The sequence below is a fragment of the Cyanistes caeruleus genome, chromosome 1, assembly GCF_971803275.1.
Source record: "Cyanistes caeruleus chromosome 1, bCyaCae1.hap1.1, whole genome shotgun sequence".
NCBI classification, from domain to species: Eukaryota; Metazoa; Chordata; class Aves; order Passeriformes; family Paridae; genus Cyanistes; species Cyanistes caeruleus.
In genome coordinates this window covers 40028777-40043328 of record NC_141701.1, presented here as the reverse complement: position 1 = coordinate 40043328, position 14552 = coordinate 40028777, and the positions used below count along the sequence as shown (strand labels likewise).

At 37.3% G+C, this 14552-nt stretch overlaps 1 long non-coding RNA gene across 1 annotated transcript; it reads right to left on the bottom strand.

Moving 5' to 3' along the window:
• Window positions 1–346: 346 nt before the first annotated feature.
• On the bottom strand, window positions 347–8852 carry LOC147655450 (uncharacterized). Its single transcript, XR_015286555.1, has 2 exons — window positions 8503–8852; window positions 347–5728 (listed from the first exon to the last, which is right to left on the bottom strand). It is a non-coding gene; the product is annotated as an uncharacterized LOC147655450 (long non-coding RNA).
• Between the last annotated feature and the right edge of the window lie 5700 nt (window positions 8853–14552).

The following is a 14552-nucleotide window of genomic DNA, read 5'->3' as shown; positions in this document are numbered from 1 at the left end:
AACTCAATTTTTATTTACATTTGAAATTATCTAAATAAAATGTTTCATCTTGGGTTTGGTTAAGGATTTTTCTGTAGGAGAGTTTGGGGCTTTTTTTTTCTATATGTTAGAAATAGCAACTAAGTCTTAGATCATTTATTTTTAACTGTATAAAAAGACAGATTGTTTTCAGAAACTCATGCTTGAACAAGTGAGTTATTCCACAGTTCTCAGACACTGGTTGCAGGCTAGAATTAATAACTCCCTGAAGGTCTACTCCACTGTTTACTGAAGAGTCTTAGAAGTACCATTTGAATTTGAAAAGTAATATTTAAATAAATACAACCAGGAAAGGTGAACCAAGGTGCATATTTTGTAATAAAAATCCATTTTATTCTCAAATTTATTTCATTTTAAAAATACAGTAGTAATTTCATAACTCAAAAAGAAAGAGACAGTTTTTCAATGAAAAATTCCTTTTCCATAAAGAGTTTTGAACTAAACTAACTGGTATTTTGGAACTAAATATTCATGCTTTAGTATATACATTTCTTAGACTTCACTCTAACTTAATCAAGCAATTTATAGTCATGCCAGATCTAGCATTAACAAAAATGTAAATTACATGAAAAATTAATAGCTTTGCTACAGAAGAAAATTTTAAACCCTTATAAACTCCCACTTAAAATTATAATCTTTTTGTATACTCACAAAAAATAACTTTTCTACTCTGAAAAATCTATTTTTCTGAGTTAACATTATTATTTTTTAAAATGTCTGTACTGAATAAGCTTATAAATGAATGTCACTATTAGTATAACATCTTTTTAGCTCAGTATGGAATGCTGAGGAAGTATCTCTGAGCCTCTCTGTTCTGCTCTGCTTGGTGGGCAATTTAATAGAGGGAGAGCATGAGGTCTGTTTCCTCTAGCCCCTTCCTTCACCTTGAAGTGGTGAATGCAAGCCCAAAGAAAGCCTTTCTGCCCAGGGCAGGCAGGGAGACCTGAGTGCCAAGTTTTAGAGATGCCAAAACGATCTGAAAATACTGAAGACTTCTGGGTATCATGGAGAAAAAGAAACAGATGATATTTAGGACAAGCTCATATGCAAGTATTGAAGTTTATCTGTAATTTGAAAATACAAACGAAGGTGAAAACTCGTGAATGAATAACAATTCTGACAGACCTGTTCAATGCAAACCCTTTCTCTTTACATCCATACCAATTTAAATATAAATAACTCAGGCTAGAATGTATATGCACCACACTTATCTTAATCAGATTATGCAGAGGGAATTTATGAGGCCTATAGAAGGATCTGGAGTTGGCACAGTATAGGGCACAAAATAAAGGTGGAGGTCTGAGTGTATGATATTCTGCTTAGTTCAAGATAAAAACAAGAAGCACCAGGAAAATGTGTCTAGAGGAACTAACAATGAAGGTGGCTGAAATAAGTGTACAGAAGACCAAGCAGGCTTTAGAGTTAGAAGCATGTTGATTTTGCTACAAGCCATTGCCTCTACAAAGGAGGTTAAGGACTATGGAAAATGCTTTGTTACGCTTTATAATAACATCATACATTGGCAATAAAGTTCATCATTCACATTCATGTCAAAACTAATTATATTCATAGTAGGGAAAAAGATGAAAGCTGACAAACAGCTGTTTGCAAATATCATAGTATGTATCAGAGATAAAAAAAACAATTCCAAAGTCATCTAGGAACTTATATGAATACGCATTTTACATAGTAATTTAGGCAAGAAATTGCTAGAAAATTACTTTTAGGAAAGTAATTGCTTGCTTTCCACAATCAGCTTTAAAAAAGATCTGGACTACATAGAATTAGTAAGGCAACTTAGCTTGAATAAGATAAATTAGGTACAAATTTAAATACATTTATTAAACAGAATTAAGTCTCCAAGTGTTCAGTTTCATTCAAAATTAAAGTGACCCCAATATGGTATGACATAATTTTCAAAGTGAATTAGGCAAATCCAAATTAAGTCTGTTTCAGTCCTAAGAAAAAGAAATCCATGTAGGTGTTCACTCTAATCTAAACTGTCATTTCCACAAGTACCTTTCTTAATGTTATGTAGTTTATTCTCTGGGCATCTTTGAATTAACCCAGAAAAAATTTTAATAATGTATGAAAAATCTCAAGTCAGATCCAATATCCTTTATACAGGGCAAACTCCCAGAAACTTCATAAATCACAAGGAATATTTGACTTATGATATTTGTTTTCCAGAGGATAACAAATTAGTAACAACTACACCTCAGATTAACAAATGAAAGAAAGGTTATTGATTAACAAAGAAATGTACTGAGTTAAAAAAAGAAGCTTTATGTTTATGCAGCAGTTCTAGCAAATATCTGTTTATACATTATCTGTTAAAATCAGGTGGGATGCACCCATTTTTTCTGTTATGAGTGTTTTACACTGATCCTTCATCTGAATTTGCTCCATAGTATTATGCTTGTAGATTAATGTATCTTTTGCTTCAATATCAGCTACATATTTTTTTAGTTGCAGTTCTTTGTAAAAAAAAAAAGATTAATTTCTTTCCCTAGAGAACTTTACCTTTTATTTACTGCTTTCTTTCAATTAGAGCACTTTAATAGGCTCATCAAATATACAAAACTATCCAATTGACCTCTTTAAGGAAAGATTGATTTTTATTTCTCTTACATTATTGCACAACTAAAATGCCTGTTTACAGCACTTTATGTGAGATCAGAATGACTTATAAAGAAGCAGTGCTGCTGCAAGTCAAAATGCTTGAACAAACAACAAACATACTCAGAAATGTGTCTCTCAAATGGGACTTGAGAGAAAACTTTAGAACTTAACTTGTAAATAAATTTAACATAAGTTATATTTTCTTTCTGTGTCATGAATAAGAAGTGAACAGAGCAGGGAGCATTGCACTGTCAAACATTGCAAATTCATGATCTAGTCTAGTCTCACACTGCTTAATTAATTTCCTATCAAAAATAGTTACATTAAATAGTAATCCATATTTTTAAAGCAAAATTGCTTAGGTAATGTCCTCATGGAATTCTTTACAACTCTAATCCATTTTTAAAGGCTATGAATACTTGCAGCCTTTCAATAAACTTAATATGCAGAGAAATAGTTAAAAAACTCCACCATGTCCCCCTCAGGCATCCCACAACAGCTTCCAAACTCCCTTTACAGTTATAAAATTCATGTACAATTTTTCATTTTCTCTTTGAAGTGCACTCACACAAATAATGACTTTAAATTTCTCAGTGTTTCTTCTCTAATATGGAGAAACCAAATTAATTCAATAAATTTATTTTGCAGAACTTCTGCTTATAAATATGCCCTGGATTTTCTCACATCACTCAGTGAAATGCAGTGAGTACTTTGTTGTAATGCTAGCATTTTCTTCAGAGAAATTGCTTAGAAAGTTGTTTTCCAGTCTACATTTCATTAATCATGTGTTCTTGTATATAGAAAATGTTTCTGTATGTAAGTGTTTCATTTTGGTACACAAGCTCAAAAAAAATTCTGTTTAAAGTATAACTTTTTTTTCCTTGTTTAAAGTCTCTTTGTATTTTAATACTTTATGAATAAAATTACAATAGTCCTGAAAATGTAACTTTGTGGGATTTTTTTCAAGCAAAATATGAGTTAATTTATATCTTCACTGTCACAGGAAAAGAAAAGTTCTAATACAACACAAAAGATAGATACAAAGTCATAGAATCATAGAAACAATCACAGAATCATAGAACAGTTTGGGTTGTAAAGATTCTTCAAGACCATCTAGCTCCAACCTCCCCATCACAGACAAGTGACTTCCACTACAGGTTCTCAGAGCTCCATCCAGTCTGGTCTTGAGCACTTCCCGGGATGAGGCATCCACAGCTTCTCTGGCCAACATGTTCCAGTGCCTCACCACCTCCACAGTATAGAATTTCTTCCCAATATCTAACCTAAACCTACTTTTTTTGAGTTTAAAGCCATTCCCTCCTGTTCTATGCTATAATGCCACTACATGCTCTTTTCAAAAGCCCCTTCCCAGCTCTCCTGTAAGCACCCTTCTAAGCTCTTGCAGAAGCCTTCTCTTCTCCAAGCTGAGAAACCCAAATTCTTTCAAGCCTTTCTTCATAGAAGACAACTGTAATACTGAAAAATCTAGTGTTTCCTCCCAGAAAAGTTCACTGCATTCATTTCTATTGAATTTCTGTAAACAAATTTTCTAATGTGAAAGTCAAATTTCACAGGTTTCACTGTCCTCTGCCACGAGGAGTGAAGCAGTACTTCAGCAATTCAGTCACAGTAACATCAATATAATCATTGCTGATATGAGAGGGATAAATAAAACATTAGCACTTCTATTAAAGGCCTTTTAATCATATCCCTCTCTTGACATACCTGAAGTAGCACGTGTCAGCCCTAGAAGTAAGTTATGGTATTTTGACAACCTGGCAGCTGAAAGTTTTCAGAATTATCTGGTACTCAGGTCTGCCTTATCTTACGAGAGGAAAGCTTTTTTGTCTTGTTACAGCCTCCTCTTGCAAGTTCTTCATTGCAAAACCCAAAAAAATATATTGCTAAATCATTTGGCTGAAAAGGGTACACTCAGATCTTTCCCTCTCATGTTTATTTTTTTCATAACATCACATTTTTACTTAGACATTCACAAACACATGTTTTCTCACCCGTGATTTCATGGTATTAATAAAAGGAACCACATAATTCAAACCCAAACGTTTTATCTCATTGAAGTGCCAGCTGCTCTTACATATATAATAATTGCAAATTGCCTAGGCAACCCGCATAGCAGCGCAAGACATGAGAATCCTCTGTCTCTGACAGCTTGCACATAAACCACTTTCTTCTTTAGTCATGAGCAGCAGAGATCCTTACATCTGTGTGTACCCTGCCCTTGCTTCAGCTTCGGCACACAAGGCTGGTGCTGGCCTTAGGAGCTGTGCCCCTTTGGATGGCTCTTGCAGGCAAAGGTGGGATTTGTGTGCCTCCCTTGAGCAGGTGAGAGTGGCTCTGCCTTTTACCCCCTGAGGAAACCTGAGCCTGTGATCCCAAACAGACTGGGTATGTCCCAGCTTCCACTCAAACAAATTACCAGCCCGTCATATGTGTCTCTTACTTCAATGGCTTGCTCAGTATGGGGAATTATTTTGAAGTTTTCCTTTCCAGATTAAACCCTTCCCCAGGTTTATTCTGGGGGAAAGTGCTGGCAAGAAAACCAACTGGCAAGTTTGTTTTTATAACCTTAAATCATATGTTTCTTTCTGTAAACTGACAGTACTGCGATGCAATATTTTTCACATTGATGAGATTAGTTGACAAGCAATATTCCTCTGATTTTTAGTCCAATATGTAAGCGCCAACAAGTCAACTTGATTTGTTTCCATCTCATTTTTAACAAAATTTTAAATTCCATTCCAAAACTAAATCCATCTAATAATCATGAGGGTGAAAAAAACAAATAGCTACACAAGCAAGCTAAGTTGAATTAAAGATCACACACACGTGTGGTCAGATGGAGGCAGATTTGAGCAGTGGCTGATTCACCACACCTTGCTTCCAATTTTAACTACAAAATGTCTTGGTCTTTGGTGTGGCATTGACTTATAAAGCCGCTTACCTTTTTAGTTGCACAGTTATAACTATTTTTCAGTAGGAATGTAGCACATTCATCTGTTTAGAATTTTTCCTGAAGAAAAAGTATCATCCCAATGTTTTCAGTGTTCTATTAAAAAAAAGCAAGAGATAAGTATGGAAAAAAACCTCCAGTATAAGTAGTTATGTTTGGCTTTTACATTCATTGCCCACAGTCATGATAAATTCAACATAAATCAAAATTAGCAACTTACACTACTGAATTGCAGCAATCTAAGATGAACTGCCTAGTAGAACAGAGATTAAATTCAACTATTCTTGAGAAATCAGAAATTCATCTAAATTCCATATTTTATTGAAAAAAAAAAAAGAGCTAAGTTTTCAAATCCTGGAGAAAAATTTTGGAGGTTGAATTACATTGGAAATGTTCTCACAAGTCTGTGAATAGGTTTCCTTTTCAGCCTAGGACTTCAAAATGTGTTAATCATATTGCCCTCTCATATTCTACTCCCTTTGCCTATTTGGAGGCCTCATTTTGGCTTTGGTGAGGTTTTACATTTGCCCTTGAGTAGAGAAGGAAATTTATAATGGAAAAGCATGAAAGGGTTAAGAGAAACTTAACTATTGCCTTCATCAAACCAGTATCCCAAGAACATGGTGTGGATCACGGATGAAATTGCCCAGGTAAGGGACAGGAACAGGCAGAAAAGGTTGTAGCCAGCAATGCCAAACCTTGGCAGAAAAAAATCCTACCTCAAAGTATAAATACATGTTTGAGCAAGAAATATTTGTCACAAGATAGAAATTGTCATCATGGATAAAAATGAAAAAATAAACTTTCTGGCATAGAAGCTGAATAAAGAAATGAGTCAATGTCATTACAGTTATAATACCTATAATTCAGCATGAAATATCATTTGAAAGACATAAGCCTGGAAAAAAAAGAATTACCAGGTTAAATTTTTTCTACCATTCTGGATAAGGTATTGGTAGATGTAAAATCTGTGTGGCAAAACTAAAACAATAAACAGTTACTTTGTCACTAAATATCAGCCTCTGGAGGTCACTTTCTGATGTGGCTCTAACTTTGGTACATCTCAGAAATCTATAAAAACCAGCACAAAAAAGGCCAAGCAGGTTTAAAGGGGTTTTGAATTAGTTTATTAACATATCATATACTACTTTAACATAGTTTCATGATGGTTTAGGTGGGTACAGAAAAAAATGAAGAACCTCAGTCCCCACATCTCTGTTCTGGTACTGAGCTACAAGTTTATGTTTAAGGTGTTAGCAGCTGTTTCTTACTAGCTCTTGTCTTTGCGATGTTTATCTCCTGAAAGTTTGCTAATCATCATTTGATAATCTTTTAATTCACCAATCACGACAATTTTTTAAGAGCAAATAATCATAGAACATGCTGAGTTGGAAGGGACCCAATGGGATCATTGAGTCCAACTCCCTGCCCAAGACATCCCCAAGAGGCAGCCATGTGCCTGAGAGCAATGTCCAAAGGGTTCTTGAGCTCTGTTCAATTTGGTGCTGTGACCACTTCCCTGGGGAGCCTGTCCCAGTGCCCAGCCTCCCCCTGAGTGAAGAACCTTTCCCTGATATCCAGCCTAAACCTCCCCTGACTCAGCTTCATGCCATTTCCCTGAATCCTGTCACCAGAGCAAAGAGATCAACATAAAAGATGGCAGAGTAGCTTCTCTATGAGGTACTTGGAACTCCTCATTATAAACCTCAATATTTTCAATGTAGTTTCAGCATTCTGGTTCAAAAGCATTTCCCATTTTTCCATGTCTTCTTAGTGAAAGTTCAAAGTCTACACTCTGACAGAACAGAGCTGTTCCAGAGAACAGTTTCAGTCAGAAAAAAAGTCTACAGAGCCTACAGAGAATATTCCTCTAAAGAAAACAAGACATTCAACTGCAAATACAGGTGTTTCTGTGATTTCCAATTATCTACAATACATCAAAACCATTATTTCCATCAACTTACGTATATCCTTGTTTCCACATTTGCAACTGCCCATATGACAGTGAGGTAAGGAGTAGGAGATGTGTTTTAAATCCTGCATTCCTAAGGAAGTTTTCTCAAAAAAACTGACCAAGTTCTAATGGCTAATTAGATTCTTAATTCTAAAGTTCTAATTCTGAGCTCAGAATTCTTATATACTGGATGAAGGGTAAGCCACATGTGAGAGATAATATCAAACTAAACAATATTGGTCCACAGCATGACAACAGAAGACTTTAGGGTTACTCAACATATTTCTCCAGTCCCCTCAATGCTCAGAAAGGTCAAAGCTCACACATATGGCCCTTCTGAACTGTTGCATGCACCTACAACCTATGGCAGAAATGCCTGCAGAGGAGCCAAAAATTTCAACAAAATTATGCAGTTTTGAAGACCTTTTTAAAAAAAAGGAGTATGGCAAATAACTCATCAGCATTTGGAAGCATAAACACCAGACGGAGCTCTGAAGGAGATGTGTCTTATTACATTTTAAACAAATATAAAAGTAGGTAACTTGCATGATAAACACACTGCAATTTGATTGCAGTAATTTATTTAATTAACAAAACCATATTTGTTTATAACAATTACCAAAATTGCATAAGTTGCCATGTTATTTTCTAGCACCATTTCAGTCTCAAATATGAACTACAGAGGTGAATTTCAGTTGTTTTTTCAAATGTTTTTGTGCCACAGAATATATGCTCCAAAAGTTTTCTGAGCATAATTAAGGTTATGCAAACATATCATTCACCATATTTTCTCCCATCATATGATAGATACATCCTTACACTCACTTCTAGTGCTCACAAAAGTATTTACTTGGAATGCTTACCAAACAAAATCACATTTTAAATCATCAGATCTGTGTTCTAGCAACCCACTTACCTGTACCCCATCACTTCAATACCTGAGTCACACACATTTTTCATGCATAGAAAGAGGTCTTAACACACTTTTTCTCCACATCTCTCATATTAGGTCCTGGTTCACATTTCTGACCAGTAACCATATACCCCAGGCAGAGAGTTCCTGCTCCCACCCACTCAGACCTATACTAAGGCACTTTCTTCAGCCACAATTACAGCTGTGAAACTACTTAGATCCTATAGACCATCTTTGTAAAGGCATTTGAAAAAGCAGATAGGCCTCCAGTGCTGCTTTTAAAGCATACTGGCACCGAACTCCTTCAGGGAGTCAGCCACCTCAGCATTACCAAATTAATCTTGCTTGAAACTACCTCGCAAATTTTGCCCACCTGATTTCTTTGATCTCACAACAAACACCTGGGACACTTTCCCAGTTTTCCAAATGCTGGTTCAGGGTACTTGAAGGACCATTTTTCACTCTTGGAGCTGTTAATTGAAGAGTTATACTATAAGTTTTGTAAGGGAGAAAACATTACCAGCTTTTTTTTTTTTCCCTGTAAGTGCTGCAAGTGTACTAATAGCTTCTGCTAAAAGTAATTTGGAATTCACAGCCACAATGCTAGTTTCTCATGGATACTATTTATCTTCACTTGATCAAAGCACATTAAAAAAAGCACATTAAACAAAGCACAGAATGGTGTGGAACAGAGTTAACATCTTCATATTCACTTGAGCCCAACAACCTGAGTTTTGGCATATGACATATTGAAATATGAATTCTTACATTCTCAGATCATTCAAAGTATTGCCTACATGAACTCTTATTAACAAAGCAGAGGGTAAGGAAATGAAGAATTGTAAAAAGAGGATAACTCTCCAGCTGAAAGCAGATCCTCAGGCTGCCTGAAACACAATAATTCAATTTGTAGTAACAAAACCAAGACCACTTGAAAATGTTCAGGGACATGCAGAAAAATCTTCAAACACAAACCTGAAAAGCCTCCCATGCTTGGAGAGACACTCATCCAGCTGGTTCCCTACTTGAGTTCCTTCTCCAGCAGAACTGCAGCCCACTTTTTTTGCAGTGCTGTCATGGCCTCTCTCCTGTTTCGTACCCTTTGTGGCTTTGGGTCTAACACAGCAGGTCTGACACTGCCTGGGCAGAGCCCACTTTCTCAGGAGCCCAGCTAAGAGGCTTTCCTGCCTTCACAGACTCTTGCTTGCCTGAAGCCCTCCATACAGATCATCTCTACCATGGCATGAGCCATTCCTGGGTCTCACATCTATCCAGAAGTGAGGTCGGTGCAACTCAAAAGGGAGTTCCAAAATGTTTTGTTTAAACCAAAGATGAAGCCACTATCTAGGACATGAGAGATCCACGTTGCAGTCCTTGAACACCCCTTTTCAGCCATATTAAACTCTCCTCTTACTCATCCTCCTCTTACTCATCCCCATTAAGCACCTAAACTGCAGCCCTTCTGTTGTGCTTGTTTTCTCTGAAAATTCACCCTAAGAAACCTCCCCTGGAAAAGTTCTATTAAGCAAAGTCAATGAAAAATAATTTCAGTTTTCACAAAAGAATTCTTCCCAGTCATGAGTATGACTCTCACAGCTGCATCCTAGGGCATCGTTGTATGCTAATTATTGGGATGTGGTAAGCTCTGTTTGCTGTTTACAAAAATGAAAGCATAGGCAGGAACTTTTTCTGTCAGCTGTCAAAATTAGCAATAAGACAGTTTTCAGTAAAGAAAGTTTCTGGCAAGCTGTCAACCAGAAAATTGAAAATCAGAAAGAGAACATTTATCAGACGGGAAAAACAAGTGTAGCATTTAGGTACATGCTTAATGGAAGGCTTGGTTTCGCTGCATACAGCTCGTCAGTGTAGAATGGAAACAAACAGAAATGTGTATCTGCTTGGGAGAGAAGGCAGGGAAGATTTTAGCTGACAAGGGAGAAAGTGCTGAGGGAATTTGCAGGAAGGTCTAACGCATCCAGTTTAACTTGTTTATTTACAAGTGGGAAATTCTGTATATAGCTCCCAGTCAAAGCCCTTTTTTATCTGTCTTTTTTCACATATCTACAAGGAAATTCACCTTACACTTGCTACACCAGTGTATTTATCTCCACTGAGGACAATGAAGAATGTTGAACTGGAAAAGATTTCATCAAGAACCACAAAAGTTGGTAGTATTCATCATGTCAAATCGGAGTGTTGCTCTAGCAAAATCAATGTCTTTCTATCACAGAGGCAGTGACTCTGCAGATGGAAAATCACCACACTTCTGAACCCATCATACATATCAAAAAGCACATTTAACCTCCTAATTTCTCACTGACTTTCAACACCAGGTACATTTTGAAGCATGACATCTTATAATAGTTTTCTAGCAAAAACATGTACTGAGGAAAACAGATATAAAGAGCCTTCATAGTGAGAGCACAGGATGTGTTAGGAATATATGCAACGTTTACAAATGACAATCCAGATGAAAGGAATCTAAGACCACTTAAGGAAAAATTTCTTTATTCCTTATGAATGCAATAGAAACACAGAATCTTAGAATGGTTTTGTTGGAAGAAACCATAAAGATCATCTAGGTCCAACCCTTCTGCCATGGGCAGGGACACCTTCCACTAGACGAGGTCTGAGCCCCATCCAACCTGGCCCTGAACACACCCAGGGATGGGGCATCTACAGCTTCTTTGGACAACCTGTTCCAATGCCCCACCACCCCCACAGAGACCCTCTTCCCCATACCCAATAAAAACCTACTCCCTTTCAGTAGATGTTCCCCATGTCCTTGTGATACAAGGACGTCAATACGTCACAATACGTCACTCCTCAGCTCTCTAGTGGGCTGTCATTAAGCACTGAAAGGCTGCCCCAGAGCCTTCTTTTCCCCAGGCTGAACAGCTCCAGCTCTCTCAGCCTGTCCTCATAGGAGAGATGCTCTGATCATAGCCATGACCCTCCTCTGGAGTCACTCCTACAGGTCCTCATTTGTCTCGTTACGGACTTTTGGGTTAGGTTCTTTTTCCCTTTGAACTGAAGATTGACGAGAGGGAGGCAGTTTTTTCTTGTTCGGTCTTGGTTGTTTATTCTTTACTTATCAGCATTACAAGGTACAAGGAGCTATGTGCACTATGATAGAAAGGAGTAAAATGGCTAACAAAGATCCTTTTCAAGGTCTTTTATATGTCCATTTACCCAATTAACAGATGCCAACTAAATTATTTTTCTTAGTGACCCAATGACCCAACACCTGTGTGCTGCACTGTGGCATTCTTTATCCAATCACTTACTACCGCCCAAAAACCTCTAGGAGAAGAACATGAAGAAGAAAGAAGAAAGACAAGAGACAACACCCTAAATCCTCCATCTTGTCTTTTGCTCTCTAAACTACTTTTTCACACAGTGATTTAAGAAAACTCTCTAATCTACACACAGCTTTAACTTTTTCCATCTAACTTTAACATTTGTTCTCATGTATCACCATGAAAACATGCTCATGAATTTCATGTTATATGAAATTCAGTGTTTCTTTGGATCCTAGAACTAATTATTAGAAACAAGGGCACACACTCTGTATTCCAGACTCCAACACTCATCCTTCTTATTCTGGGGACCCCAGAGCAGGATGTGACACTCCAGGTGGGGGAGAGGGGTTAGAATCACTCTCCAGAGGGAGACAATCACCTGCCTCAACCTGCTGACCCCTCTCCTTCTGATTCAGCCCTGGATACAGTTGGCTTTCTGGGCTGCAAGTGCAGCCAGAAGGTAAGGAAGGAACCATCAGGTGAATTCATGGCACACTAACACCATAAAGCAGAATTTTTCTAAGTAGTGCATTCAGTTTGCAGTTTGGATGCTATTTGTGGAAAACAGCAACAGGGAAAACACTGGTTATCTCATCCAGCTAATATAGGTGCTCTTCTCCACCCTTGATGATAATAATATTGTGGTTTCTCAGAGGCTAGATTGAATGGTTTTCAGATATATCTTTTAAGGGACAGATAGTATTAATGTTTCCATTGGCACATCAAGGATGGATTCCTCATCTCCAAGTTTGGGTGCCAGCATGTCAGGCCACCTACAAGATGCCATTTTCCTCCAGAAAATAAGAAAACAAGGCTCTGTTTTCCTATCCTCTTATTTTCCACTCCATCTATCATAATGTTTTTCTGAAAGGAAATCCATATTCAGATCAGCTCTATTAATAAACAAGGCAACTTTCCCCAGCTCCTACTCCTTCCCTGCTGAGTAGCAAATTTCCATTCCTTTCCTCCATTTGTTAAAGCAATGACTCAGAGGGTTCTTGCAAAGCTGAAACACCCAGGATGTGTGAAATGTTCATATCAAATCAAGACACAAGACAGCTCACTAATTCATAAAAAACTGCTAATATCATAGTAATCCATAAATATTTTTCTCTCTGACAGATTTTGACCCCTGTTTCTGTTTGTAGGGGAGAGGAAATTCATTCCACAATGCTCATCTCATGAAGACCTCTTCCCCTAAGCAATCACTCTAAAAAAAGTACCCTCTAGGCCTTGCCTGAGTTTTTTCCAAGCCTTTAAGAGCAATAAAAGTAGATGGTGGAGCTGAAATAAAACATATTTTGTCTTTTCTTCAGAAAAAGAAAGAAAACAAGTCTAGCAAATAGTGGATATTCATCAACAGAAGGGATATGCAAAGTCCATGGCCTGTTCCAAACTTTCCAAAGCATCTTCTGCTATGGCATATGCTCTGAAACAAAGCAAACAGCCAAGTCTCTGTGGTGGGTTGACCCTGGCAGGACACCAGGTGCCCACCACAGCTGCTCTATCATTCTCCTCCTCCTCTACTGGGCAGAGCAGATAAAATATAACAAAAGGCTTGTGGGTCAAGATAAGGACAGGGAGAGATCACCCAGTAATTATTGGCACAAACAAAACAGACTTGTCTCAGGGGAATTAATTATATTGCCAATCCAATCAGAGTAAGATAATGAGAAATACTTGCTACAGAACATAATGCTTGTCCAATTTTTTTTAAGCCACATAAATGAGAAATATGACTCTATAAAACCTTTCTACCTTTTCTTATATAAATTAAGAAACAAGCAAAAATGTTGTACATGTTATACAGTGGTTTCATGAGGGAACCTACTCTGATATATTTATGACATATGTATCATGGGTAGGATTCCAAATTTGTTTGTTCTGTCCAGAACTGGTATGAAGAGTTAAGCAGGTGAGTTCGTGAAAAGAGCTCTATATTACTTATCTGATGCTAATGGGATTTTGAGTTGCAGCTGTGATCTGGGTTATCATTAGATCTATGTGACTTAGCTGCATTTTATTCTCTGTTTAAAATTCATCTAGCAGAGTGAAATCAGAAATGTGGTTTCTGTCACACGTAGAGCAATTACTCTTAGTACAAAGCCTGTGGATAGAAAGGTCTGCCGTTCTGTAAAGAATAGGTAGAATTTAACAGAAGTTTTTACAACAGTAGCACACTTTCTCTGCTTTGCCCAGCTGCCATTTAGTACTACAGAAACCTATAGGCCTATACATGTCCAAATATTTTGCTTTTTTTATGCCAAGCCTCTGCCAAACCCAAACAACTCCTTGCTTAGCTCATCCTTTTGCCTGAGAGTTGTGGTCTGGAAACCTCTGCCACAAGCTTCTTGGGCTTCAACATCGAGTGCAGCTGCAGCTGCTACCAGTTGGTATTCAAGCAGATGAAAATAGCATTGTAATGAAAGCATTAACTTGGGGACACAGTACACATACACCATGCTGGAATCCTGATCTGAGTCCTACCACATAAGGCTCAAATTTGTATCGATTGCTCAACTGAAAGCACTGTGAAAATGCACATGGAAAGTCCTCTATGTTGCAGAAGGTTTGTTGCAGATGGAAATTGCAGTTTTAAATGGAAAAGCTTCTGTTTTTCACTGTATAAAACCAAATAAAGCCCATCACCGTAACTGAAGTGTTCTCCTGGGATGAGAAGGCTGCTGTTGTACATGCTTTTATTTTCATTAAGTGAATGAAATGACAATAAAGTCTTATTTTGTGAAGAAA